The 24324-nt window shown below is 42.1% G+C and overlaps 1 protein-coding gene across 4 annotated transcripts in view; it reads left to right on the top strand.

Moving 5' to 3' along the window:
* Positions 1-295: 295 nt before the first annotated feature.
* The window catches only part of FAT3 (FAT atypical cadherin 3), a 669312-nt gene continuing 645283 nt past the window's right edge, over positions 296-24324 (top strand). For all 4 annotated transcript variants that reach the window (XM_003941495.4, XM_039462301.2, XM_074400335.1 and 1 more), the window contains exon 1: positions 296-749. The gene's annotated coding sequence lies outside the window, so the exon portion shown is untranslated. The remainder of the gene's footprint in view (positions 750-24324) is intronic.

Here is a 24324-nt window from a genome sequence, read left to right as displayed (position 1 = left end):
CTGTCCCTGGAGAGTAAGGCGTTCGCTCTCCGCACGGGGCTGTGGTGCGGAGAGACTGGACGCAGAGTGCGAGCGCTCTCCCAAGCTAGCACCACGCTCTCTCCGGGGCAGGAAAGCACGTTGGCGTGATTTCCAGCCCCAGAGGGCCGAGGAAAGACTCGAGCTCTAAAATTAGTCCCGCTTCCAGGCCCGGCGCCGGGAATGCCCTTCAGCTGGCCGCGCCTCCCCCGCCGCCCCCTCCCGCGCGCCTCCCCCCTCTCCCGTGCGCCACGCTCTGAGATCGCTAGTCATCCCCGACGCCGAGGCTCCTCTCCCTCTCGCTCGCCCTTTTTAGCTCGCGGTTTGGGAGGAGGAGACTGCGAGAGAAAAGCGCGAGGGGGAGACGGGAGAGGGGCTTGGCCGTGCGTCGGCGTCGGCCTTGATGGGGAGCCCGGAGCAGCCAGGCGGCGAGCAGTAGCGGCGGCGGCTGCGGCTCGGAGCAGACACGAGAACCGGCGCTCCTCCCGGCAGGCTGCGCTGTGATCTGGGCTGCGGCTTGGGATCTTGAGCCCCCGTCCCTCTCCTCCCGCTGCTGTTCTCCTCCCCCCCGGCTCCCCTCTCCGCCTGCGAACCCCCGGCGGCGGCGGCGGCGGTGTCCCGAGCGCAGAACGCTTCTGCTCGCGGCCTCGGTCCCGGCTAGCGCGCGGTGGGCACTGCGGTGGCGGCAGCCGGGGGGCCGGCTCGTCCGGAGCAAGAGCGCCGAGCACCGGGTAAGGAAGACCACGGGGGAAGCGCCTTGTAGAGCCGTGGATAGCCGGCGGAGGCAAGGGTGCGTGGGGATTTCTAGCGTGATGATTTGGCTGCTTGGTGCACCGGCTGGAGCGCGCCGCGGGAGTACAGCCCCAGCTGCTGGGTGCAAATGGGCTGCGAGGTGGGCTCGGAAGCCGAGAGCCGGCGGAGCGCGTGGGGGAAACTTTTCACCTTGTAAAGTTGCAGCCTCCGCGCAGCCCCCGAGCAGCCCTCGCTGCCGCTGCTAGCAGGCAGGGAAGGGGGCTCGGGCCTGCGGCGGGAGCCGGGAGGTTTACACGGAGAGTTGGCCAAGTTTGGGGCTGAGGATTCGGGGAGGGGTTGCGAGGGGGCTTGCGGATCGGTGCACGCATCCCCGGATCCCAGCCGCCCGCTGCAGGTGGATGAGAAGGTTCAGGTGGCGAGCCTGCTTGGCAGCCGGTGCTTCTCGGGCGCGGTGGGGGATGTTCAGATGCTGATGGATGCACTTAGGGCACCCGTAGGTGCAAGTTGCGTTATCGCTAGGAGAAGCGCGGCGCAGAGGAGGGAGCCCAGGCTCCACTTTCGCTGGGAGGGGGAATATGTTACCAGTCTGCGGGTCCGTTCCCCATGCCGGACTCGGGCTTGCGGGGCTTGTGGGCAGGGTGAGATGTACCGAACAACGGCGGCGGCGGCTCTTCGACTGGGGTCGACAGCAGTTTACGGAGTGGTTGGGGGCAGAGACTATCCCTGCTATCTTGACAAGGAGAGGGAACCGGAATGCTTTGCGAGAGTGCATGATTTTTGGCGGGCGTGTGGGAAGGCTGCTTGTCTTTGAAAAGAAAGCAGCGCGGGTCTGACCGTCCCAGGAGTGCGAAGGAGCTGTCTCCGGGTGGGGGCGAGAGAACACCAGGGGAACCCGCTCCGTGCTGAGGCACCACCCCCGGGCGGTGCGGGGTAAATCCCCTCGACCAGGCTAGTGTGTGTGCAGGGCCAGGGTAGGGGGCTGAGGGCCGCTGGCTGGGAGGCAGTGGAGGTGGCCTGGACCATCTTGGCGCGGCGCGCGGTGAGCGCGAGGATTCCGCCAGTGGGAGTCGCTGAGCTAAAGTGTATCTGGCCCCCCGGCTTGCGCGCTGGCGAGCCCGGGTATTTTTAGCTGTGCTGTGGTCTCAATTCCCTCCTCCCCTCGCTCGTTGACTTTTGTCGCGTGTGCTTTCCGAGATGGTTAAACATTGACCACGATCACGCTCTGCGGAAACCAACTTTTATTCACTTTCAGCCGTTCTCTTGTGGGCAGGGGGCGGGGGCTGTGCTTGGGGCAAGGATGCGGGGGTGGCGGGAGTTTGGCTGTGAGCTAAGAGAGCAGAGCCGCTTGGTTTGCCCGGGAGGAGAGGAACGGGGACGCTCCTGGAGTGCGGGTGTGGTGGCGGTGACATCCTGAGGCTGCAGCTCACTAGAATAATGGGCTCAAAGCAGGAGATGGAGACGGGTCCCCGAAATGGACGTCGGGGGCGGGGAAGCTGCAGAGACCCTGCGAGGTCTCGAAGGACTAGGGGAGGCTCCTGGGAGGGAGTGACGCCTGCGGCCCGGAACGTGGGCGGCCGGTGGCTGTGGCCCCCGGAGTCCGGTGCACCGAATCCTAGAGCCTCGTGCCGGAGCTCCAGCTACATCCCACCGCCGCCGCGTACCCACTGGGACTCCGCTGAGCGTTTGGGCGAACCTGCTGCAGCAGTGGCGGGAGGGAGGGACGCTGAGACCGTGCTAATGATTGAAGTCGTTTCTCCCCCTCGCCCCTCCTCCCGCTCCTCTCCGCCCCCAGACTAAGGCGCGTTTGTTTTCCAAGTTGGATCCCACTTCCATTTACAAGTGTCAGACAAACCCGCGAGAACCTCACCCCGCCCGCCCCGGCCCCAGCCAGACGAGGGAGGGCGCGCGGGGGGAGGCGGCGAACTGTCTGGGCAGCGCCTGGGGAGGTGCGACGCGCCCACCCCGGGCTTGACCGGTTGCAGTTTTATAAAAGATACACAGAAACAGCAACACGAACCCGACCACTCCTGGCTACTTGTCTTCCGCCGCTTTTCTCCTCCTTGCCTCGGTCATATTAATTTTCTGGCCCCTACGCTCGTCTTCTCAAAGGCGAGTCCGGGTGGTGGGAGGAAGGGGCGGGGGAGCGGGCCGACCAGTTCATCACGGTGGATTTGTGCTCCTGGCTTTGTTGCTAGGATTAGATTCTCTGATTGCGCCCAGGCTGAGTTAAAATAAAAGCAGAGACAGAGAAGCGGCCAGAAAGACTGCAGCCGACTTTGCCCGGATCCAGGAGGCCAGCTCAGGTGGTGGAAAGGGGAAGCCCGCCATCTAGGAATTGGGGACCGAGGTGCCCACATCTCGGTGTCGATCAAACAGAGCCCAGATTTCTTCTCCACCAGCAGGCACTGAACTTCTCTTAACGTTTTTTGAACGCTTGAATGATGTTCTGGCGTGATGTGGAGATTTGAATCTGAGAAGGAAAGGAAGGGAGGAGGGGACGGAGGAGAGAAGAGAGAAGAGATTTGAGAGATTGAGATTCTTGAGAATCGTAGAAATTGCACAAAGCCAACTGCTTCTGCTTTTTTTTTTTTCTTTTTTCTTTTTTATAAGTCCTTATTCCTAAATTGGAGCAGTTGAACAGTGAGGAAATAAGGAACAGACAAGAAAACCAAGACTCCAAGAGACAAAGAAAAAAATGCATAATAACTTTAGCACTTTGATGTGCTTTTTATTTAATAGGGTTGGAATGGGGAAAGATTTCTTTTTTTCTTAGTATTTCACAAGGATAAAAGGGTTCTGTTAGAATTAAACCGAATGTTGATATTCAATCATGAATCTCAGTTGTTGTCTTTTTGGAACTTGAACAATGAGTGATGCTGGGGCCAGTTTCTGTGCACAGTGCATTGGGATGAGAAAGTTCCCAGAACTGTCCAGTTATAATGTCTTCATATCTGAATCGCACAGAGAACTCCACATGAAAGGCGGCTGGCTCAGAGATCAGAAATCAGTCAGCTGCTGGGCTGGCTCCATCTCTTGTCACTGCAGGATTTTCACAGCCAGTGTTTGTTGACTAGTGACTGGCTCTGAAGCCTTCTAAAAATCTTTCTTTCAAATTTTATTTATTCTGGTCCCTGGCAGAGTCATTTTGGGGATTTTTAAATAGGACCCAGTCTGTCTGTTAACTAGCAATTACTGTTGTGCTGAGCTACTCAAAAATGAAATGAGTAGCAATAAACAGTGGATGCCCACTGACCTGTATGCTATATGGTTATTTTGCTAGCCCACAGCTTTTTGTAAAGCTATGGCTCTCCAGGCTGCTCACAGAAGAACATTTTGATGTGTCAGGTTATGTTATCATCCTTGCTTTCTTCATACTATCCTAAATGACCTGCACTAATCTGGCTGATGAATTATGTCAGATAGAAAGAAGGCAATTACCAGGCAGGAGAGGGTATTTATTCATTACCAGCAGGACTGAGGAGTGCTCCTGGTGGCTGTGTGTTGTGCTATATTAATAGCTCACAAATCAAAAAGGCCCATTGTGGCTTTATTTTACCAGTTGTGGAGTTTGGGTATGGCATTCCTTCAGAGCCCACATCTGTCCAGTTGCCTGGTGGGTAGGCTTTTTCCTCTAGGGCAAGAAGGAAAAAGCATAATAATGAGGATATTAGATTTTTTCCATTCGGGGGTCACGCCCAGGTTTTTTGCTTTTGCAGGAGCCTTAAAGGATCATCTGATGGGAGCAGGTGGGGCTGTCCATTTGAATTGATTTCCTTTGATTGCTGAAGAAGGACTATTGATGAACCACTTCTTTGCTGATTGTGGCAAACATGAGAGTTGGAATGGAAATTTAAAAGAAAGGGATCTGACAGACCTAGAGCAAAGGATTTGTGTTCTACCCACTTCCTTTCTGCAGATAGCAGAGCCTCTGATATGCATGGTCTTAAAAATGTTAAAGGAAGCACAACTTCGGTGTATGTAGATTTACTTACTGGTGAAATTTTCTGCAATGCTTTTTCGATCTCCAATTGTCGAATAGGTCATTGTCAGCATCTTTCTACCCAAATTGTGAGGATTGGGTCTTTGTTTTATAATATATCCTGACCTCTCTTGATCTCTTGAGGATCACCACAGTGTGACAGTTTCCTCTGGGAAGACTCGGAGATTAAGTATCTTTTCTGTGTCTTGGTCAATTCAATTCTACAGGCTTCTGAAACGTACTGAGTTTTCTGTCAATTGCAGAGTATCTACTCCTTTAATAAGCTTTGTTTACATTGCCTCCCTTTCCTCAAATTTCTAAGAATAATTTTCAGCAAAGCTTGCCTTTCCTTGAAAAGGAAATTCAGCTTAGTGACACAGACTGAATTTATTGAGAACATATTTGACACTTGTCTAGTGGCTTCAAGCCAGTTTCTGGTCTACCAAAATAGGCTATCAGTTACATGTAATAGTGACAAATGACCCATTCTAGCAGTTCTGAATTGGAATTCTGAATTGGAATGGCATTTTCAGGTTAGTCTTAATTTTAGCATATTCTAGGACATATATATATATATATATATATATTTTTTTTTTTCTGTGAAGTGGAAGGGATGCAAATTTGAGAATAGATTTACTGGCATGATGACAGAGAATAAAATGCGAATTTCAGAACTTAATGAATCACACTCTTTACATAAACAAAGTGTTACTTCCCTCACTGAACATATACATATGAATATGGAAAACCTAGAGGAAGTGTGAGAAGGGCCACAGGATGTCTGTCCTTCCTTGAACAGTGCATTATTGAGGGTGTTACCTCCCCTGGACAGAAAAGTCACACTGGGGACCCTGAGAGGAATCCCTGAGAAGATGTTAGTATTCCAACTTTCTGCTCTTTCAGGGTTCCAAGCCTGTGAATTATAGACTCTTTAATAAAGAAAAGTTGTTTCATTAACTCCTGTTTTTGTACATCTGAAATATAGCCCTTTTAAAAATTTTATAAAGTCACATGGAATTTAAAATAACTTTTTATTGCTTAAAAAATGTATTGCTTTCTTTTCTATTTTCCATATTTTATTTTTGTTATTTATTTATTTATTTATTTAGAGACAGAGTCTCACTCTGTTTCCCAGGCTGGAGTGTAGTGGTGTGAGCTTGGCTCACTCTAACCTCCGCCTCCTGGGTTTAAGTGATTCTCATGACTCAGCCTCCCAAGTAACTGGGATCACAGGTGCATACCACCATGCCCTGTAAATTTTCATATTTTTAGTAGACAGGGGGTTTCACCATATTGGCCAGGCTGGTCTCGAACTCTTGGCCTCACGTGATCGGTCCACCTTGGCTTCCCAAATGCTGGGATTATAGGCATGAGCTACCATGCCCAGTCCTGTTCCTTATTTTTAAAAAGTTTCAAGTTCTTTTCAGCAATGTTTACTGAATCTACCTCTTTGACAAGGCGGTAGGCAAGATTCAAAGAAGAGTAAAATATCCATTGCTTCTGTTTTGTACTGTTTATTGGGAAGATGAGAGATACCAGTTTGTACACTAGAAGTCACATCTAATGTTAATTGACCAAAGAATGCCTACGAGCAGGAGCCTCAAGGAGGAGGGATAAATTAATATGAGGTGGAGTAAGATTTTTAAGAGGAGTGTAAGTTATTAAAGTGAATAACTTAATAATTCTTACTAAAGCCATTTAATAATTCTTACTAAAGCCCTAATGTTTGCAAGGCACTACAACATTAATTAATTCCTTCATTTGTCAGGGGCAGGTAGGAGCTCCTTTTTGGAAGAACATAGTCATGGGACAGGCCAAATGGACTGTTGGTATGTTAGTTAACATTTTGAGAAGACATCAGAATTTATTCATGTCCTTTCTCCACTATCTCCTTGTGGTCTCTCGCTCCCCAATGTCAAAGGTAAATTTTAGGGTTTTTAATGTGTCTGGGAGCCTGCATGCAGGCGCACATGGTATATTCTTAGTTCTCTGTTTTCCTATGTTTGAGCTTAGTTACAAATCTCGGGGTTAAGTTTGTCATAGAACACTCTGTCCTTTAGTCATTCATCATTTAGATCTGTTGCTTGCTTTTTAACCATAAAAAGAGTTTGAAAAAAATGGCATACAAAGTAATATTAGCTTCCAGAATGTGAGTGAAAAGGCTCGAGTTTTTACCTTGGACGTTCTCTATGACTTGCTCCTACTTGTACTTTTCAGAGCAATTGCAAATAATATTTCAGTTAATTCTTCCTTTTCTTTTTTTTTGAGATGTTGGAGATAAGCTCAGCTGTTGAATGAGGCACAGATAGGAAAGGTTAACTGGAAGTTTAATTGTAACTTCAGAACTTCAACTAAATTAAATTCCAAACAATCTGATAAAAATTGTAGTCTTTTCAGTACCATGGAAGGTCAAAAAGTGAGCACTCTGGAGTAGCTATTGATGTTTCATATTTTGAAATAAGCACCAAATTATTAATAGTACTAAATATCAGTGAACACTATTTAATACTTGTAAACATCTGAGCATATATGCCAGATGACACAGATTAAATTTCGTGACAAATGTGCTTTATGACAGTATAAATATCAGGGTTTTGTTTTTATCAGATAAATTCTGTGTCTGTATATATTTTCTTTCAAGCAGAATGAGGCGGTATCTTGGTAGGAGGATCAGCTTGGTCTTTTTTGAAAACTAGAGCATTTATCATACATGACATTTTGTTGATTTTTTTAAGTCTAAGTATGTGATCAACATTTTGGAAGTCTGAAATCTATTTTTGATTGTGGTTTGAAATTCTCTGTTGGATCTAAGTGGTAGCTTAATGATGGCAGTTGTGGTTGTGATTGGGTGAGTAATGTGTTATGTGATTCAGGTGGTAGCGTCCTGTGCTGGGGTAGATTTTGCAGTTAGAGTTCCATCAGACTGGCCTGGCTGTGGAGAACTTCACTGCAAAGAAATGTTCACAGGAAAGTGGGCCAAATGCAGATGACTTTAACATCACCTATGTTACAGAGAGAGTCGGGTGTGAATCTGTCCTACACTTTCCAGATTAAAAAAAAAAAAAAAAAGTTTGCTAGTAACGATTTCAATCAGATGAATCAGAATTCAGAAGTGCGTGGTAATCTCTCTTGAGAATTTGGTACCTATCTGATAGGACTGTAAAGGCATTTCAGAATGTCAATTAAATGGAAAAATATGCCTGGAATTGAATATAATTAAGCAATGTTGAAGTCTGGTGTCTACATATTCAGACACTGTATAAGATGGTTTAATTAGTGAACAAGGATTTGGATTTATTGACAGAAGGTCTCTTTCTCATGGCATGTTTCACTCATTAAAAGCTCATAATGTCTTGGATCTTTTTAGCTGTTGGAATTTGACCATTTGTCATTTCGTGCTTCTTGACTTCAGTGGGGGGTGTGTGTGTGTGTGTGTGTGTGTGTGTGTGTATGTGTGTGTTTGACTGTGCAACTGATTAGGATGCTGTTGCTTCTCCCATTGATGATCATTTCCATGGAGAAAATGCCTGGTGTCTTGTAAACATTATGAAGCATCACCAAAGCTTTAGGCAAAACTCAGTACCTCTGAAAAACGACGATTGGGAGGTAGAATTATTATTGTGGAATTATTGGTCTAGCACCTTAGAATTCATTAGAGTAACTTCCTCTTTGTAACTACTGGCTTTATATTATATTTACCTGATGGCAGAATTTACATTAAATTCACCTTTCTCTACATCCTTTTCAGTTTTGTTTTTTTTTTTTTTTTTTTTTTTTGGTTAATGGCTTAGTGGTTCAAATCCTTTTTATTCCCGATTGTTGGCATGAAACAGTTGTAATCATACAGGAGATTGAAATTCTTTTTTTTTAATATTCTTGTTGTAGGATATATTTCTTTTTGAACTGAATTTGATGATTATAAGTGCCTGAAATTACTGCAGTTTGTAAAGAGAGAATTTGGGAATGTGGCCAAGTGAGGTATGGAGAAACGTGGTTCAGCCAGTCCCTGAGGATTTTTCATGACCTATTTAGAATTTAGATTGTGGCCATCTCCTATACTGGTATTAATGTGAACAGCTACTTTTATAATATTTTTTAATTCCTCATCTTCATAGATATGTTCTCTCTAACTCGGAGCTATTTAAAGTAACCTAGCATTCCATCTTTCCTGTAGACATAGCAGATCATTCACAGTCTGCTTAAACTAAGTACACATTACATTGTTAGTCTTGTTGATGGCATGAACTGTGTTCTTCAGGATCTTGTTGTTGTAGGAAAAGTGTATTAAGAGTCCTCCTATTATCTTGGATTGATTTTTGCATGGACCATATTAAATGTGGTGTCTGACCCTTCAAAAGTTATCTTCCGCCGGGCGCGGTGGCTCAAGCCTGTAATCCCAGCACTTTGGGAGGCCGAGGCGGGTGGATCACGAGGTCGAGAGATCGAGACCATCCTGGTCAACATGGTGAAACCCCGTCTCTACTAAAAGTGCAAAAAATTAGCTGGACATGGTGGCGCGTGCCTGTAATCCCAGCTACTCAGGAGGCTGAGGCAGGAGAATTGCCTGAACCCAGGAGGCGGAGGTTGCGGTGAGCCAAGATCGCACCATTGCACTCCAGCCTGGGTAACAAGAGCGAAACTCTGTCTCAAAAAAAAAAAAAAAAAAAAAGTTATCTTCCTCAGCTGAGTGATGTTTGGCTAAGTAAGTGTAAGTGGTAATGTATGTGTGACTCTAAGTCCGTAAGGTGGTGAACTAGGTGACATCATCTGCTTGGAAAGTCCTGGATTAACAGGGGGACTTACATTTATATTTGGAAGACAACTGCTGTGATGAGGAAATTGGGCAGGCTAGGCAATTGCATAATCAAATGGGAAATGTAAGATAAAACGTGTCATATTGCCAGATCAATTCCTTGGATCTGGTTGAATTATGTAATATTTAGATAATCTTCCTTTATTTGGAAGTATACATTTTGTATCTATAATTACTTGTATTAATCACTTTATTTCCAAGTCATATTCAGCAGTGCACACATTATGTTCAGTTTACATTTGCTATATTTTTGTTAAATAGGTAGTATTAATAAGATACTATACCTCTTCTCCAAAGAGAAAGAGGAAGATACAGGTATTTTGAGATTTACCACTTTCATACAGCTTATCAGTGGGTATTATAATAATCAAAGTGAATAAACATAGATTGCTCTTCTACAATACATATGTTTTTAAACGTTGAGTGTAAATCACGTTTTTCAAAACGAATCCCATTTTATATGCATTCAGTTAGGGAAAATACAGTTTTCATTTAAACAGATGTGGCAAATTATTTTTGTAAAGAACATTTTGTCTCACGTTTATCTGTTTTTTAAGTTTATATTTTGTATATCAAATTTCTTAAGAGGCAAGAGTTTATACATATTGGAAATAGATTTTTATTCAAATATATGATAAACGGAAATAATTCGATCTTCTCCCTCAGTATTGCTTTCACGAGAAGCGGCATCAGAGGGGAAACTAAAGGGGAAAATGGAACTGGAATTGGAGAAAGCAGAAATGTTCACCTCATTCATGGAAATGTTTAGGAAATCTTAAAGTTTAAGAATTTCTCGGCCAAGCACAGTGGCTCATGCCTGTGATCCCACACTTTGGGAGGCTGAGGAGGGCAGATCACCTAAGGTCAGAAGTTCAAGACCTGCCTGGCCACCATAGAGTGAAACCCTGTTTCTATTAAAAAATACAAAAATTAGCTGGGTGTTGGGGCACACACCTGTATTCCCAGCTACTTGGGAAGCTGAGGCAGGAAAATCTGCCTAGGAGGCAGAGGTTGCAGTGAGCTAAGATCGTGCCACTTCACTCCAGCCTGGTGGCAGAGCAAGACTCCATTTCTCTACCAAAAAAAAAAAAAAAAAAATCTCAGGGCCCCTTGTCTTCTGCAGCCGCTTTGCTTTTTGCTCTCTTTGGTACGTCTTGGTCCCTTTATCTCTCCACACCCTCCCTAGCTCCTGTAGTCACAGGTAGAAACCCCATGCTGTCCTGTAGATACTGCTTACACCTGACCTCTTAAGTTGTTTCTTCATATCTCTGCACTCGGGTCCTCCCTACATTGTGTGGTAATTGCAGCACTGTTTACACGCCTTGTAATGAAATTACCTCTTTCTCCCATAGGCCATAATTCCCTGGGCACAGGTTCCCCGTTCCAACTGCTAGATCTTGCCGATGTTTAATGTTTAAAACTGAATGACTCTATTTATGTTCAACTTGGCTAGTGATTATGGAGTTCCACAATTGACCATCTATGACCAAATATGGAAAAATCAGTCTTTGAGGTATTAAGACCATGGTATGATTCTGGTACTGCAAAGATATATTACTTCTGAGGTCCGCATTTCATAGTTGAAGGAAAGATCCTCTAGGGATATATGCACAAGCCCTTTGCTCTTTATTAGCTGATCTGCTCAAGCGCTGGGTCTTTTCTGTATGTTCTCAGCAAGTATGGATAACACATCAAGAAGGCATGTTGCATGTATCCAGGTGTCCAGTCACCTTTTAGTAGCATCACTTTTTTTTCAAAGAAGGTGTGATGAAGGTGTTAAGTACCTAATGGTACCTTCTCATGGTGTTTGATGTTCACAGTCAAAGGTAAAATAGACGGAGAGGTAGGAGCATATCTCAGTGCTGAGATTTTTGTGTCACAAGATTCAAATTATTCATAAACACCTGTGCTGTAACTGTAGTTAACACCCCTCATAAGGGATTGAGGAATTCCAGTGTATTCTGAGGCCCAGAGGCTCACAGAGGTACAGGTCACCCCGTAGTGACCAGTGTGGGCGAGGAAATCTTTCTTTAAAGGTTGGAGCTATAGTTTCTAGTACATAACAAAGCTTGTCTACGTACAAGCAAATGTATGAACTAACCTGGCAGTTTATAATAGAATAGATAAAAATGCAGGTCTTATAAAATTTAAATCCACCCCCTCTTTTTTTTTTTTTTCCAATGACCCTGCGCTATATGCATTATTTGAGGGACAGGATAGTAAAATCAACATGTGAGCAGGTATGTGTCTTGGGAATGTCCTATTACAAAAAAAAGTTCAATAACTATTTCTGGAATGAATGGATGTTGGAAGAGGCTGTGTCTGTCTTTTAGACACTTTGTTATTCTGCGAGCTTAACAAACAAAATCTCATTAACGCCAAATCCACAGGAGCATGAGAAATGTGTAATGCTCTTAATTTCTTATTAAGTGATTTGTGTTTATTAAAAATTGGCTTGAAAGTACAGTGCACATATTTCACAATAGTGGAGTCTAGATCCTTTAGTCTTTCTTGTACTTAGAATTTGCTCACAGTACAGTTTTGGAATGGCGGGTGGGAAGAGGGAAATCGTATTTCTGGAGAGATTTACTGCAATGAGAAGATGACGAGTTAGATTTTGGAGATCCGTTTTTCATGCTCCCATGCCTTTTAGTTTTGTGTGTTTGTTTCAATCCTTTCTTTCTCCAGGCACACTTTGTACGTGTCTATAAGGAGACGAGAGGGAGCAAGGGCACATAAGGGCTGATAGAAGCACATGTAAATTCCGTTTTTTCCCTATTAACTCATGAGGCCTGCTGGGTAGCAGCAGGCATTACCAGACATTTAATTGTGTGCAAGGTAAGGCTGGCACAATTCCAGCATCATCGTGGAGCAAGAATTATACTAATCAGCTGGGATATACTGCATATATTGATTAGAGTTGGATTTTGTTATGCAAAAGAAAAAAAATCCTTATAAATAGTGGGAAAGTAATTGAGAGTAATTAAGAAGGCAGAGAGTTAATTCACGGTTCTTCAGATAAAAGGGTATTTTGATCCTTTGCTTCCATGCAGATTTCCGGGCAGGCTGGAGCAGTCTGTGAGTGCTGAGTATAAATGGTATGATCAATGTTACCATTCAACTGGATAGTAAACAGGCAGGCTGTGTAGATGACATGCTGGTGACCAAGTTCGAACAGTTTGTACTTGGTGACTCTCCTTTGTTTGGGGCTGGGGCCTTCTTCTTTACTTTTCTTTGACTTGCAGATAACTTTTAATCATTATTAGTATCCCTGATGAGAACTCAGTTTAGACCCCAGTATCCTAGTGAACACTGGTGAGAATAGTATACCATGCTGGAGTTACCTGGAATTCTAGCATGTTTTGATGTTGCTTCTGTACTTCTTCCAACTGAGAAGGCTTCACAGTCATTGGTGTCACAGAAGACCCGTCGTCTGTGAATGGTGACCTGAAGTGGTGTATTCGTATAGACTTCCTTGCCTCTGAGCCCCTTCGCTCAAAGACAGTGCCTGCCAGGAAAATACTCAGTGAATACTTGTTCAATGAATGAATGAATGAGATATTTTAGATTTTGGATGGTAGAATAATTTAGAATCTTGAAGAGAAAGTATAGGTGATATTTGGTAGAATTCCAAGTATTATCATCTGAGATCCTAAGTAACATGTAGGAAAAGGGGAACGTGGGGTAGGGGAAGAAGAAAATAGGTAAGATTTATTGAGCATCTACTTTATCATGCTCTTTGCATATGCCCTTTTGTTCTGCATCACCTGTGTCCTATGAAGTAGGTATTAATACCATCATTTCACAGGTGACAGAGATATGCTTAGGAGTAGAAACAAGCTCATAGGCCTTAATTGGTAGGGTTGGGATTTGAATCTAAAGATCTTACTGATAATGGCAACATTATGAGTGAGTAGCAACCCCCATACTAGGGAAGGAGGGTGGCCTCATATTCTCAGAATTTGGCTATGGGCCCAAAGAAAGGCCGTGAGCATTGGGTGGATTTATTTGAGGGCTGAGTATTTTTCTTCAAAAATTAGGCTAATTGTACAGTCTGTTCCATAATGTGTTTGTTTAAATGTGAAACTTATATTAACTTAGTTATCAAAGCACTTAAATTTGCTTCCCTAAAATCTTTAAGTAAAATTGACCACCCAAAACTTGCTCCCAGTATATACTCGGAGACACCTCTGGAATGTCCACATAGTGAATCAGAGGGGGCAATCTGGTTGGAAGAGGAAGTGAGGGTATCTTGAAATTTCTTTTTTCCTAACAAGCAGGTTTTTGTTTGTTGTTTGCTTAGATTGCATGCTTACTTAGGGTGGCCTGGGGCTGTTAGAGATGGGGGAAGGACGCATGCTCCAGATTTCATCTTCATTTACCTAGGAACTCGAAGACTCATTATTGTAACTGTTGTCAATTCAAGTTTGAGAAGCCCGCACAGAACTATGCGGCCCTAAATTATTTGAATAATAATAGTAATAAGAAAAACAAATACTGTGCATGTGGTTACTTATGAAGGACTGTTTCTGTTGGCTTACTTTTAACATAGGGATGATAAAGTTTATGTGGGAAACTTGAGAACAAAAGAACCTGGATAAAGAATCCTGAGAAAAACGATAGAATACTTCTAAACTTCCTGCTGGTCAGTTGGTATTGAATTGAAAGTGGACCGTCAAAAGAGAATTCTTGACAATATTAATAACAGTAACTTGCATTTGTTTAGAGCTTTGCCATCTGCAATGTTCGTTTTTGCATTTGTTAATAACAAATAACATAACTAACACTGATGAGAGCTTTACGTGTATTATCTAATTTATCCCCCAACAACTCTGTAAGGCAAAAACTATTATTATCTCTACTTTACAGGTGAAGAAATTGAGGCATAGAGCTGATAAATGACTCGCCCAAGGTAACATTGTTCAGGAGGTGTCAGAATGGGATCCTAACTCTACAACCTGTACTCTTTACCCCTCTCCCTAAAAGAGCCCCCCTGCTCCCCGGGCCAAGTGCTATTTATTTTCTTACTGGATTCTGGGTTTCTGGCCTCAGTCTTACTCATAGTGATCCTATAGGGATCCTGGAGAATCATCCGGCTTCTCCAGGTTGTAGTATCCCTTCACACACCTGCCCGAGCATGGCAAATAGGGTTTGAGTTTCTAAAACTTGAGTCTGCACCCAGAAAGCAAGAAGCAAAAGGGAACACCTCCTGAGTCAACAGTACAGATGCTCCCTCCTGAAAATGACTTTTCATTTCCAGGCTGTCTGACTCCACGAAAGGAAGTGGAAAAGTTTACCCGTGCCCAGTAAATGTGGGTTAGTGCCCTTTGCCTGAGTAATTTATCACTTGCTGGAACTAACTTCAGAATTGTTCTGAGTCCATGTCGTGTTACTCCTGGGACTGGGCTGTTATAAGATTCTGAATGCTGTCATGCAGTTCCCCATGGCTGTGCTTGCACAGAAGAGGTTGAATTAGGAAGTTGGAAATCTACTGTTTTCTGATTTTGGCTTATCAGCTGAATGTAAATAAAAAGATGGAAGAGAAAATTTAGAAAACTGCATTAACTTGATTAGGAGTCTTATTTGCATGAAAGAGTCTTTGAATCACAATTACCCTCTGGCTTTGGACCCAGATTTTCTTGCCTTTCCTATTATCTGGTCCAAGGTCATTACTAAAAGGCTTCCTGTTTCGTGGAAGAGGACTTACTGAAATATTAATTTCATTGCCTGAAGTAGATTCATAATGTCTGGTGAATAACCTGAGGTTCTATCAGAACCACTGAGGGAAGAGTTATTTTTTATGCCTTTTGAAAGATGGTTCAAGAATTTGAGTAATAGGCAGCTAAAAGTTCAGTTTCATTTTACCTGTCTTTATGACAGAAATGAGCAGGTATCCTTATGTTCTTTGGTAATTACTGCAGTGAAACAACTGTAACTGGATAAGCTGCACATACAAGGAGGTTTTTTAGTTTTTAAATTTTTTTCATTTAATTGTACTGTGACTAAGTTTGAATTCGATGTATAAGACTCTAGGAAAGAAGTGAACTTGTGACATTTAAGGCTTGGAAAGATTTTCCTTTTTTAAAAAATTATAGATAGAGCTTGAATATTCAAGATTCTCTTGGCTGTCTTTTCAGTTTGTAACTGCTCATCACACAAAAGCTTGACTTAAGATGCTGGTTTTTTCTTGTTCTTTTGTAACCATAGCTGTATGTGTAATTTAATCCAGTGTACTTAAAACAAGTTACATTCTTCAATGGTAGAGGTAAAAGCCCCAACTATCCCTTAGTAGTAACTAATAGTAATATTTGCAAGCACAGTTACTTGAAACAAAGTAAGACCAAAAAAAAAAAAAAAAACCCAAAAACAAACAAACAAACAAAAAAACCAAACTGTAATGGAAGGTTTTTGCATCAATGTAGACAGCAACCTATACAGCCTAAGATTGTAACAGTTATATTTTGAAAGAGTTTGGCTCATTTTATTGACGTATTGTTTGGCCTGCTGTGAGTAGACATGGCTCAAATAATATATATCCATTGACAAAAGCCAGCAGCTAACTTACCTGGTCTCATTTTGGAAATATCCTGGAAAGTTATTTTATTGTTCTTTTCAGCTGGTTTTGCTCAGTGACTCAGTAGCTTTTTGCAGAACTGTTTTCCAGTCTATTTTATAATCCACAACCTTGTAGAACCTCCCCCTAGCCCCTCCTTCCGCCACATTGCTGGAATCATTTCTGTTTTTACTTTGTAAAGCAGTTTGCTTAATGTCACAACAAAATAAAGCATGGATTAGAAACAGCATTGCAGTTTCAGACTTAATGCCTTTGTGACATCTCATTGCTATGCAAATGGGATTCAAGGAGGTCATCCCTTTAGCAGTTGCTCTAGCCCTGGTATCTACTTGATATTCGTTGGCCAAACTTACTAAGCATTCATTACTGAGCTAGCCTGGGTGTTTTAACTCTTTGTTGGCATTGGACCTGCTATCTCAGGCTGCTGAGCTTAACAGCTCCTTCTTGGGAACAACTTCTTATGAGTAAGGCTTTTCATGTCAGGGATCTCCTTGCAATTCTCTTTTGCTTCTTAGCATTGCCGGTACCTCAGGAAATGAAGTACTCATATTTAAAAGATAAACTTGATTATATGCCAAGACAGTATTGCAAAAGCTCATTTGTGATGTGTTTCCTTTGCCGTTTCAAGTATTTTTATGATTGCAAAATACTCTATTTTTAGATAGATACTTTATTTACTTGCATCTGTGATGAGTTTCATAGAAAATGTGGGCCTGTGCTGGTAAATGTTCATGTAATACATATTTTAAAATTAAATTTTCTGTAATTCAAATTTGATTTCATCTGATTGAGCAGATGTGTTAATAGTTACTGAAAGTGGAGGGGTCCGATTTTAATTCAGTAAGAATCAGCTACCTTTAATGAATACGGAATGTTGCTGGTGTTTCATTTGCTTAAAGGGTGTTTTTTATTCATTTATTTATTAGTCATTAGTCTGACAAATGTTTTTCTTTTTAAAAAATGAGTGTAGGCTGGGCGCGGTGGGTCAAGCCTGTAATCCCAGCACTTTGGGAGGCCGAGGCAGGTGGATCACGAGATCGAGACCATCCTGGTCAACATGGTGAAACCCCGTCTCTACTAAAAATACAAAAAAGTAGCTGGGCATGGTGGCGCGTGCCTGTAGTCCCAGCTACTCCGGAGGCTGAGGTAGGAGAATTGCCTGAACCCAGGAGGCGGAGGTTGCGGTCAGCCGAGATCGCGCCATTGCACTCCAGCCTGGGTAACAAGAGCGAAACTCCGTCTCAAACAAACAAACAAAAAAAAAAAAAAAAAAAAAAAAAAAAAAGGTGTAAAAGTACAATTTTAAAAAAAGTCCCGTTTGAGCCTTTTGCAGTTTGAGACACTGTCATGCTGTAAATGGTTAATTAAATAATTCTTCTCTTCATATTATTTTGGTACAGTGGAGTTATTTTCACATACCTGCAGATACGAACCTGTCAAGACACTGAGTTTGCACTCAGAGTTTGGCTAAAATAACTGCTAACTCAGGGAAAGCAAACGTTATAGTCTTAAACTTGATGTAATAAAGCTTCGGAACTGGGAAGAAGGACATTCATCTGACATCATGGTCTCCTATGCATTAAGAAACAGAATGATGACTTTGATGTCAAAGGTGATTTGAGCAACTATTGTGTTTAACATCGAGAACTCTAGGATGAGGATTTGACTCTTTTTAAGGATTTAGAACACATCTCTGGATTAAGATACTGAATCAAACACAAAATTCTTAAAAGATGCTACTTCAGTCTTTTATAAACCAATACCTTTCCAAAGTGTCTTATCTGTCTACTGATGGTGAGGGACTGCTCAGACATCTGATAGACAGGTTATCTTGAATTCTGCTGAGAGAGATATTACTCCTTCATGATCTTGATCAAGAACAACAGAAAATTACTAGTGGTTAAAATAGTGGAACAATATGTGAATGGTAACTTAAGTGCAATTTTCAAAGTAAAAGCTTAGAACCACCTTTTCTTGGGTAGGATCTTTCATCTCCTATGCTGTACTTCACTGACTCATAACTGTTCACAGGAGCCTTTTATACTACGGCAGATTGCTGGGTGCTAGGAGGTCAAGGAGATAAATAAATCACTGTTCTTGACCTCAGGTAGCTTAAGGTCTGTGAATGAAATAAGGCCTATAGGTAATTATCAAGGAGGAAAGAGTGGTATTGCTGTAGTTCATGTGTTCTGCTTGTTTGGACACAAAAGTGTGTTTCTGAACTACCAAGGAATTGGCTTCAGATCTGAATTTTATGGTCACCTCTGTAAATAGGACTTAAATTCAGCGCTGGCACATTGTGATATAGGAGCTGGGCGTGGCTTATTATTCAGTAACTACACTTAAATAGTCAGAGTTCTAAGCTTGATGCTCCTGTTCTATCCTGGCAATTCCTATTTATCCAAGAAACAGTTAGAAGGAAATGTTCTTTTACTTAGTGGATGTGTTCTAGAGAAAGAAAAATGTGTGATTTTCACAGGAGTGTGTTTCCCCCCCCCCACCCCCGTGGTAAAATCTTTCATTTAAACTTTACAAGTTTTTTTTTTTTTTTTTTTTTTTTTGCAAAGAAACAAATATAGTTTATGAGTTATAAATTTGGGGTTATGGAACAATGCTGGAAATGTAAAATCGGGTAGTAGTTGTATTCAATTTGTAGATTATTCTAGTGCCTGGCAGCTGCCTGTTTGCTTCTGTCTTCTTTTTTCTACCTAGACCAGATGTGGAGTACAAGAGTCGTTGAATTGAAATCAACCAATATTGATTAAAATGAAAAGGGGAGACAAAGTTAAAAAGTACGTATTAGCTAAGTTGAGATAAAATCTGAATTTCATTTGTCTCTGCTGTCATTGTTTCCGTCACCACAGATGATTCAACTGAATGTGTTCAGGCCTCGGTGAATTATAATAGCAGTGAAGTTTTCTTCTGGGGCTTTTGGGAAAAGTTTAGAAATTAATTTGCTCAGAGATAAATGGAAATGTTTTTTTGTTGGAAGCCTTGATGTTAAAAAAACAAATGCCTTGCTTTATGTTTTAGAAAATTGTCTTTTTCTTAAATAGAAAACTTTAAAAAAGTAATAGGCTAAACATTTTGCATCCTACCAAATTCATTGTTTTAGTAATCTGCTTTCTTGTTACAAAGAAAGCTGGTTAATTGAATGCTTCACACGGACTCTTGTCATCAGTGTTTGCAAATGAAATGTTAGAGTTCTCCCTGGATCCTTGTCCCGATAATGGGATAAAATGTTACCAGATAAGCCACAGGACTTTGGTTTGTAGTCTGGAGTTTGAACCCTCAGTCAAGGAATTTAGTTTTAGATCCAGATTCCAAACCATAAAATTTTCATTTGGATAGAATTTATAAATAATAGAACCAGTCGTTATTAACATGTTTTAAAATAGCTTCAACTACGTTATTGTTCCTTGCATATAACGATTGAAAAAAGATCAAAACTTAAGGAAAAGAGTATCCAAATAGATTTAATATCTTTCTTTATTATGATTCATATTTCAGTCCATTTCTTATATGCACACCTGATTACAATGTTACTCTGCCTTACCACTCTTTCCTCAACTCCAGAGTCAGAATCTTTTTAATGTGGATATTTAGAAGAGACCCTTGAAGTAGCCTAACTCGGCGAAGACCCTGCAGCTGTTAAATAACGTCACAACAGGGAGGAAAATTTCTGAAAGGTGGATTTTGAGATTATCATATTTTCTTTTACTGTGTTTCTATCATTGGTTCCTTGGCTGAACTTTGTGATTCTTTTAGGCAGAAACCCTTTCAGTGCTCCTTTTATAACTCCTTTATGGGATTACTAGATTGAGTCCATAAAAATACAGACTCCCAGTTAAATTTGGAAAACAGCAACGAATTCTTTAGCACAAGTATGTCCCAAACAGTGCACAAGACATATTTTTATCTGGCAACTCGGCTCCTGCATAGATCACAACTTATCCTATAAAATGTGTTGAAAAAAGGTTTTGTTGAATGGCTAAAAGAGCTTTCAGGTGGAAATATCTGGTAGAGAGTTGGAAATACTACTTTATAGCACAGTAGAGCTTTACTGAGGTGTCCCCGGTCACGTGAGTGGTACCTGAAGTCCTGGGGATGGTCCCAGATTGTATAGACCAGCAATTCTCAAACTTTAATGAGCATCAGAACCGCTCGAAGCATTTGTTAAAACACAGATTCCTATATATAGTCTCATAATTTCTGATTTAGTAGGCTTACAGTGGGGCTTAAACTGTGAACATCATGCAGATTCCCAGATAAATATCAATGCTGCTGGTCTGGGACCACCCTTTAGGAGCCATTATGCACATTCTCTGGGGAGGCACTGTCCAGCATTTTCTGTAAAGGACCAGACAGTAAATATTTTAGCCTTTGTGGGCCACACTATCTCTATCACAGCTATCCTACTCTGCCTTGGTAGCTTGAAAGCAGCCATAAATAATATATTGAATGAAGGGGCATGGTTATGTTTGAATAAAACTTTATTTGCAAAAACCGGCTACTGACGCGATTTGGCCAGTGAGCTGTAGTTTGCCACCCCTGCTTCGGAGTGAGGAAAGATGAGAGTTGAGGACAGAACTTGAACATTTAGATTTAAGAAATGGGCAGAGGAAAAGGAACCAGAGAAAGAACCATCTGCAGAATGGGACATGACCCAGCGGAGGGGAGTGTCACGGAAGCCAAATAATCAGATTTTCAAGAGTGAAGGCATGCGTCACTCTCACCTACCGTCAGAAGGGTGATGAAGGCTGAGGAAGTGGATGAACGCTGAGAGAGGCCGTTGGACTTGGCAGTTAGGATGCCATGACTGACTGTTGACTGAGCAATTCGAATGGATGTGGGGAGGGACCTTTGCCAGATGGCAGTGGATGGAGTGAAGGAGGAAGAGAAGGCAGCTAGGATTAAATACTGTTTTAAGAAGCCTGGCAGTAAAGGAAAGAGGAGGGGGTTGAAGCTAAAGCTGAAGGAGAAACTCGGACCCAGGAAGGTTTTTATGAGGCTAAAAGGAAAACAAGTATGTTTGTGGGCAGAGAGAAGAGGGCTGGTAGAAGCAGGAGCCTGAGCTTCAGATGCACTGTGTCCTGAGTGGTGCCCCGTGGGTTGGGCACCATGTACTGAAAAGGGAGCAGATGAAAATGTAGGAGAGGAGGGATAATTAAAGGAGAAAAATTCTTCAAAGAAACAGGATGGGAAAAGATTAAGAGGGTGTGCAGCTGGCGAACCTTAGACTGGAGAAGGGGAACTATTTGTCCTAAGACCGAGCGGGATAAGGATCATTTTAGTAGCGGGAGGAGGAGGAGAAGAAGGAAGAAGGTGAAGTACTTTCCAACCGATTAAATAGGCCGCTAGGCTAGACTGAAGTGATTGTGGAAAAGGGAGAGATTCTAAGGAAATTGATGAAGGTTTCCGGTAGGCAATGTGGCAGGAACTACACCAAATATAAGGACAAACCTTACCAGGCAGCACCAGGGACTGTGTTGGGGTTAGAGCTCCTATATTAGAACATGTACATCACACTGTTAGGTGGCATTTCCAGTAGTCCACAGCAACCTGGGTACTGTAGAAAACAGGAGTTACTGAGAGTTGCTGGTTATCGAGAGATGTGGGTCAGAAGAACATGAAATGACGTAATTTGCGATGGTCATAAATGGGAATATTAACAAAAACTAGGTGGAGAAAGAAATGAAACAAGACGGATACATTTGTCACTGGTGGAAGGACAAGAACTCTCCTGGTGAAAGTAAACCGGTTTAGAGGGAGCTTTCCGGGAGTTGGAGAGGTAGAAGGATTGGAAATTAGAGAGGGTGGGACGTCCCTGTGATTCCAGAGATGCGGCAGTGCCAAGGAATGACAAAGGTCTGGGTGTGGCTGTGGAATTAGGCTCCTAATGTGGGGCTGAAGTGAGTGTTGTCAGGAATTGAGGCGAGTGTGTTGGGTAGGTTAGCAGGGGGACCTGGAACTCACGATGGCAAAATAAAGAAGGTTCTTGCCTTACCTGATGCTGTATCTGCCTTAGCCTTGGGAACATGGCAGCGCCTTGAAACCCTGTCTTCTTTTTTATTTTTGAAGGGCTCCCAATTCCCTGCTTTTTTGTGTGTGTCCTCTTTTGCCGTTGCTGGGTGTGACATAACTCTTCTGCAACTGCTGAAGTAATTCACCGCACATTTTCACTCTTTGCTCATTTTTTCCACTTGGCAGAAGCATGAAAAAAGATTACAGGCACATGGGACACCTCTGTGCTGGTAACTTAAGCTTCTGTGACTATCCTTTCCAAATCAGAAGGGAGTCATTTTTCAATTTCCTCTATAAAAGAGAGAGCAAGTCTGTCTTCCTACCAAGCATTACCAGTTGTTAGGCATTGATGAACATTTGCAGGCAAACGCAGCTCTGTCTTATGGCTGACTTCTTTGAGGAAATCTGCCTGTTCTAAGATGTTTCGGTTCACCTGTTTTTTTTTTTTTTTTTTTTTTTTTTTTTTATTCAAGCGTCTGATTTCAAGTTTCAGATTACCTCCTGAAACTGAACTAGATCCCTTTTCATTTTAAAAGCCAAGTTCTTAGGGCATTGTGGCATAAGCCTGTTGTCCCAGCTACTCAGCAGGCTGATGCTTGACATTTGTTTGTGTCCAGGAGTTGGAGGCTGTAGTGTGCTGTGCTCATATCTGTGAATGGCTACTGTACTCCAGCCTGGGTAACACAGCAAGACCCTGTCTCAAAGAAAGAAAAGTTCATGTAGATAATAACTTTAGAATTAAATAAGAATAAGATTTAAATGAACATTTAAGAAGGATGTGAAAGAAATGATTAAAATGGTTTTCCCATAGAGAATTAATCTATCAAAAGGAATTATCTTCCTATTGCCCTAATCTTTCTTTTTACCTTCTTTCTCACTATACAACCATTTTCTTTCACCCACAGAAAAGAGAGGTGTGTTTTAAATGCATCTTTGAAGACTTTTTTTTTTCCTCTCAGGATGGCTACATTTGTATTTCATACTCTCATGTATCAGTTTGAAAAATCAGAGAAAAGGACTTGGAAGAGTGTATCATTTTTAGTATTTGAATCAGCACATCTCACACTAGATTTCATGTCTCAAATAGATGGCATTACCTTCTGCATATTTTTACTCCAGTTTGGAGTTGCCAAAGGAAAGATGTAAATATGAAAGGTAACGGATGTTGGAGAAAGATGATTAGAATAGCTGTCAGGCGTCATGAATACCGTATCTGTATTGCTAGAATGCATGAAAGTTTACCCTTTGACTAAATCGGTGCCGAAAAATTTACCCTGTAGTTGCCACCCATCAGCACTTTGAGAATTCAAAAATTAAGAAAAAATTTTAAGATTTGTTCTAAAACCACCCCCAACTTTGTTTTATTGTCATTGTGGAAAATAATAGAGATTGGAAAAAGAGACAGAAACCACTGATGGGAACAGTACTTGGAATTCAAACATAAGATCTCAAAACTGAATATATCAAAATGATACACGCACATATATTTTAGTAAGGCATAAAACTTTCTGTTACAATTACATGGCCCATACAGACCATTCCCAAGGGGCAGAATAAATTCCAAACACACAGCTACATTAATGATCTGATAAGAGGTAAGAATCGTGGAACTTTAGGGCTGGAAGAAACTTTAGAGTGAACCTGGTTTAATCTTTTGTTACAGATAGATTGAGGTTCAGAGAGGGTGAATGGATTACCTATGATCATGTAACTGAGTAGGGGTAGAATCCAGTATTCTAACATCTGAATTCTGTGGTCCATCACAAATTGGCCATCTACATCTCAGCGTTTTAACATTTTTACATTTAAGGCTAAATTTTAAAGTGGGGTGGCCATTTTAAAACATTTATGTCTTAAAAGTAAGTTAAAGTACCTGCATTTTGTTCATGAAATAGGAGAACATTCTGACAGCTGCATCACTCTGGAAGCAGGCATGATTACCTCAGATGAACTTACAAGGACTAATTGAGATGAAATTGATGATCAGAAGGGGAGTGGGAGATTGTGATAAGGCAGCCTGTGTTTGTGTGTAGAGACCTACCACCTGTGACTTCGGAGAAGGAAAATGCAGAGGCATGTACGATCTGAACTGTCTCTCTCAATCATCAATCACTGTTTATCAGAATTGGAGGTCTTAGCAAGTGAACTGAATGCTTTCAATCC

The sequence above is a fragment of the Saimiri boliviensis genome, chromosome 6 (genome assembly GCF_048565385.1).
Source record: "Saimiri boliviensis isolate mSaiBol1 chromosome 6, mSaiBol1.pri, whole genome shotgun sequence".
NCBI lineage: Eukaryota > Metazoa > Chordata > Mammalia > Primates > Cebidae > Saimiri > Saimiri boliviensis.
This window is presented reverse-complemented; position numbering and strand designations above follow the sequence as displayed.